Consider the following 6,000-nt stretch of genomic DNA (forward strand, 5'->3'; position numbering starts at 1 on the left):
CCCTCCCTCTGCCCCGATGCCATGCTCATGCCCCTGATCGCTCGCTCAATCTCTCTCTAAAATAAATAATGAAATCTTAAGGAAAAAAAAAAAAGCTGTGGAATTAGCTGGAATTGAAGCAGGGCTTTGGAAGATGGAGCAGAGGGAGAACATTCTAGACCTGTGGGGGACTGTGTGTTGGTGGGTACTTAGCGAGCAAAAAAAAAAAAAAAAAAAACCTATGGAAAGGAATATTTAAAATCATTCTTACAGGTAGAAGCATTTTTTTAAATGATGTTCACTCCCCGTCAGGAGAATAAATATCTACAGAAACATAGAGCTTGAATTAAGGTATAGCTAAGTATCAGGCTCCCTCAAGAGAACGTTCCAGTAAGTGTGGCCAAGATGGACAGTCCTTGGAGCCCATTTAGAAGAGAGACATGGCAGGTAAGAAATGCGGACGACAGTGATGATGGAGATAAGACTCATCACGAGTGAAACACCTAGAGTTCTTCCCGTGTGCGGGGAGTAGGCTAGAATCTTGTTAATTATTCGCGCTATCACCTCCCCTATTTTACAGAAGGGAAAGCTGAGGCTCAGAGAGGTAAAGGTACTTGCTGCCTTGCACCCAGCAAGTGGGTTGTGCAGCCAGGTCTCTCTGGTGCCCTCTCTGGGTCCAGAGTCTCTGTCCTTCCTTTTCTGTCACCTCAAGGCTCTGAGATGTTGCATAAATCACTCTGGTGGAGAAGGGATGCAAACCCAGCTCTGTCTCCAGAGTCTGTGCTCCGTCCTACTCTATCAGCCTCCTTTCCATGAAGAGCAAGGGAGCTTGTCATTCTGGACAAGTTATAAAGAGGATCCAGCACCTTCTATGAGGCCTCTGGTGCCCCCTCCCCATACAGCTGGAGGCCGATTCCTCAGAAGAGCCACCAAATAGGCAAGAACAAGTGAGTTGAGGGGAAGTGGGTTGCCTCAGGCCTGGAGTCTTTCTTCTTCCTCAGACCTCGGTGATTTCCCAACACTCACAAATTTCACATCTCCTGTCTCTGGCTGAGGGCTCCCGAAGCTCTGGGGGCAGGGCCAGTTTGTCCCCAGGAGAGGTTCAGGATGCCAGAAGCACCACAGTGATTCTGTGCAGGTCAGCTTGCTTGGCCCACTCCTTGCCTGAGGAGAGTCCTAATGGCAGCCCCTCGGTACAGCCCAGCACAGAAGGGACGCTGCAGCAGTGAAGGCCGGGCCAGCTCACACCAATCCTCTAGCAGGCATCGGTCTTGGCTTCAAGCATGAAGCAGAGCAGAGAGAGGGACAGGTAAGGCATAGTGATGAAAAGCTGTAGCCTGGGTGGGAATGCCCTCTCCCTTCTCTCCCTCTCTCTGAGCTGGTGGAGAAAGCCAGGACTCGGGAAGGAGCAAATGGAAAGGTTAGCAGAGGCCTTCTCAGACTTTGGGATATTTTGTCCAGATTTGGAAGGGACAAACAGCTCACACTAAGAACGCCATGCCAGTATAGGGAACAGGGACTCACGGGACAGGAATTTGAAAAGTGCAATCAATGAGCTTGTGGACAAGAGAGTGATACCTCTAGGGAGTGAGGTGTCAGATTTTTAGATCTTAGGGACTAAAAGCAGATGTAGGAATTGCATACTGCGAGAGTCAGGGACCTCCCCTGTTTCCCCTGCCTCACCCCACTCCACCTGGACTTGAAGCCCTCTCTTTTCATGCTAACCCACAGCAGAATCATGGGGGGAGATGACTGTCTTCTTCACCACTAATTTGAGGGGTGAGAAAGATAAGTGATGCATTAGAAAAGACTTGGTAGCTGCAGTTTCTGCACGTGGCGTGGGGCAGGGTCTGGGGACTGGCCCTCAGCCACCAGGAGAGAACGGAAGGCAGGCCTTTGGAGGGGAGAGTGTTGGCTTCCTAGGAGAGGCTGCTAAGGCCTTAGATGGTGGGTGAGAGGACACACTTACTCGGATTTGACTTGTACCAAGGGTCTTGGCTGGGGAGAGAGGCCAAAGTGGGGGCGTGAGGCACGGAGAGGGTGACGACATGGGGCCTTGTGGGTGGTGGAGACAGATGGCCTCGTACGGGTGGAACCCAGCCTCACCTCCACCAACATCTTATGGCTGCTTGGGCCACTCGAAGTGAGGCACTGCTGAAGTGAATTGCTCTTGAACTTTCCTTAGGGCCTGGGCGGGTTTGCCTATAGAGGGAACAAGAACCGCAGATGTCACCATCACAAGGAAGGGACAGTTTTCCCCTCCATCTTCAGAGGCTGGTAGTGGAAGCGCCATCTGTGTGCAATCCTTCTTGATGGCAAAGGCCCACACCCACACGAGAGGGTAGCACAGGAAAGCCCAGAAGGGGCCCTGACCACTTCTCTGAGCAGGGTGCTTCCACACACCCAGTGGCCATACACTAAGACACAACGTGGTGACCCTACCTCAGAATGGGTGAGCTGGGGAGACAGGCTTGCCATGCAATCACCCCGGGGAGGTGCAAGGGCCATGCTCACCAGAGCTCCTGGAGACTGCAGGGTGGGAAACGTGGGGAGATGCTGGTGCCCACCCACAGCCGCCATTCCTCAGGCCATGCTCTAGTCTGCCCCAACAGCCCCCAATATGTGCCTGACACCCCAGACTGGACACAGTCCTCACCTCCCCCATCCTGGGATACACATGAGGAGAGCAGGAATCAGCTGTTACATGCGAGACAACGAGGAGCAATATTTTCCACTTCCTCAAAGCTGACAAGTTCATTCTTTTCAAAAAAAAAAAAAAATGTCTTTTTCATCTTCTCTGTTTCTCTGCTTTTTTCACTGAGGTACCTCAGAAGTTTGAAAGTGGGTGGGAGGAAGTGCTTATTTGGACTTCCTGTCAAGCCTCCCTTCCTCGCCTGCCCTATTTTTGACTTAGGCAGCCTATCCCCAGATAGCTCTGCCACCAAGGGAAACTCCCCAAGTGGCCGCAAGGGTGGGTGGGATGTGGGCAAGGGCAGAAGAGAGGAAGGCAGGCTTCTCATCTCCATAAAAGAGAAAAGGCACTGCCCCCCCTCTTCGGGCAAGCTGTAGAGAGGCAGAGGTGGGATAAGTGTGAGAAAAGCAAAAGCAGTCTTATCCACAGCCCAGAAAGGGTAGTTATGGCCTCCTCCAGCTGTTTCTTCCCAAGGAGCAGCGGTGGCCCAGGAAACACATACATGCCCTAGGAGGAAGCAAAGATTTGCAACAAGCAAACCCAGTAGCACAACATGTATCAAATTCCTTATAGCTCTTGGCCCTTTGGATCTGCACAAAAGGCCTCTGATTAGATGGCAATGCTCCCTTTTACAGATGCTGAGAGACCAAAATTCTCTTGCCTACATTCTCATAGCTAGTAAACGCAGACCAGGAATGCAAGCCCAGGCCTGGGTGGATTTCCATCTGTTGTCCTGCTGTACAACTTGTCCCTTCAGTCTCGGGAAGTCACTTAGCTGTTGACTGTTAGTCTGGATTTTCCGGTCTCATCTGTGGCCTTGGTGCTTGTGGCCCCCTCACTATTTCTGGAGCTCCTGATGTGGGCTGCATTGCCTGCCTTGAAAATATCAGTGCCCTAACCACCAGTTTCTATCTGACCTTCCAGGTTTTTGATCCAGACAGAGTGCATCTCCCAATACACGGTCCTAGATGAGTCACCTCAGTAAGACTTATCAGTTCTTCCCATCTTACTGCACATGAATGTCAGAGCCTTCCTGTGAGCACATTCCTGGAACAGACGGTGGATCCTTTAGGAGGAGTGGGTTAGGGGCTTGGGGAGAAGAAGGTCTTGAAAACACATGCTGTGTCTATCCAACCTTTCCATGAGACAGCAAAGGTTTGGGGGAAAGGAAAGCTAGAATCTTATATGTATTATAGCATGTGGTCCTTGTGAGTGCTCTTTGGGAAAGGGAGGTAGAGGATACATACCCATTGTACAGATTGCAGAGAAAGGCTTGCAGAGAACAGATGCCAGTCCAGAGCCTCCCAGGTAAAAGACATGAAATCTGGGATTTGAAACTAGACCAGTCTGACGCTAAGACTCTTTCCACTGAAAGATGCAGTTTCCAAGCATGGAAGTTTTACTAGATGAATGATTAGTATTTACCCAGAACAGGTCATACCAACCGTATTTATTAGGCTACGAAAGAAAGATTATTCTATATAATGGATCTTGGTTTGCATCTATTTTTCTCTAATAAAAAAGATACAAGCTTGGCGATTCTCACACCAGGTGAGTGGCACAGGCTCACAGAGCCCCTCAAATATACCCTACAAGTAGGTTGACATGCAGGTGGGGCCACAGCTCAGCTGGGTCAGGCTGAATGGGGGATGGGAGGTGCGGGACTGCAGGAGAGGGGTGAAGTAAGGAAAGAGAGGGACGGCCCACATTTGTTCCAGCTGGGACCCTGAGGAAGCCTGCATTGCCCTGCTGGGGAGGCCCCCAGGAATTGTCTGGCTTCTTCATATTCTTAAAACCATCCTTATAATTACATGAATACCCCGTCTCCCAATAAGCTACCTCGTTACACAGAGTTGGGCTCTGTGGCTAGTCTGGTTCCAGCTGCTGTAACAAAATATCCTTTGCAGACTGGGTAGCTTATAAACAGCATAAATTTATTTCCCACAGTTCCGGAGGCCAGAAGCCCAAGATCAAGGTACCAGCATGGGTGGGATGTGGGAGCCCTCTTCCTGGGTGGTAGCCGGCTCCTTGTCGCTGGAAGGACAGGTTAAAGGACTCTGCGGAGTCTCTCCTACCAGGGCCCTCATCCCATTCAGGAGGGCTTCACCCTCTGGGCCTAAGTACCTCCCAAAGACCCTGCCTTCTAATACCTGCCCAGTGAGCATTAGGATTTCAACAGAGGAATTTAACACAACTATTAAGGCCATATAGCCCAATACAAAATCCGTAACTCTCCCAGGATACGTGAACCGTTCCTCTTTAATTTGGCCCAAAAAAATGTCAAGGGGAAGAAAAAAAGGGGCAGCCTGGGGTAAGAATGGGAGTCGTGGGCAAGAAGGTGGGGAGGTCCCGGGCTTGAATTCTAATCACAGTAGTGCCCTCAATTGGGTATCTGTCCTTGCGTCCTTTTTACAGGTTCCTCATCTTTTAAAAAAGGCTAATAATACTTAACATTCCTCTTGACACTTTTGTGAGAAATGAAGTTGCTCGTGTTACGTGCCTGAACTATGTCTGGCCTGTAATAGAGATGCCATACATTTGTTTCCTCTCCCCAGACAATTTCTAGAGCTTCTTTGCAGCTCTCACTTTCTATGATATTTCTCAATAGCTGATTAATTTTCTGTCCATTTCTCTTCGGAAACAGAAAGAAAAAGGATATTAATAACCTGATACAGGGGATTTATTCTGAAAAGCGTTCACAGAGAACCATCAAAGGATGATCGTTTCTATTATCAGCTAAACTGGGACTTCGGGAAAGTGGAAGAGATGCTATCAAAACTATTCCAGGCCAGGAGGCATAATTTGGGCCCCTCCCTGCAAATGGGTGCCCAACTCACAGTCATCTCACAGCTGTCCCAGTGCCTTGGCCAGGTTTGGCCGGTCTTCTGTGAGTCTCAGCTGCCCTTCTCAAACAGAAGTCCCTATGCCTTCCTTGTCCTGGCAAATGGTGACTCTGTTTGCATCTATCAAGAAGTCAGAATCCCATTTCCCACAGGCAGAATGTAATTAGGGGGAGTCAGGTTCAAGCATATGGCCATGAGCCCAGCACCTGTTACTGCCCAGCTGTTCGATAGGCCTCCTCAGAGCACTGCCTTAATGGGCCCTTACTAGACCTGGAGGGGCTGGTCACTCTCTTTAAATCCAGGAAACTACCAAGTTCACAGCTCTCAGTTTAATGTGTGAAAAGCGAACAGAAGTGCCACACACTTCCCTCTTCCCTCCCCCACCCTACCAGTGTTCCCTGTTAATCTCTTACAGAGTTCATGCCTTCTCACAAGCATCTGGTACCGTCAGACCGCAGGGGTTATGATTTAGGAAGACTCGCCAAA

This window comes from Lontra canadensis, unplaced genomic scaffold (genome assembly GCF_010015895.1).
Source record: "Lontra canadensis isolate GAN:19392208 unplaced genomic scaffold, GSC_riverotter_1.0 scaffold5, whole genome shotgun sequence".
Taxonomy (NCBI): Eukaryota; Metazoa; Chordata; class Mammalia; order Carnivora; family Mustelidae; genus Lontra; species Lontra canadensis.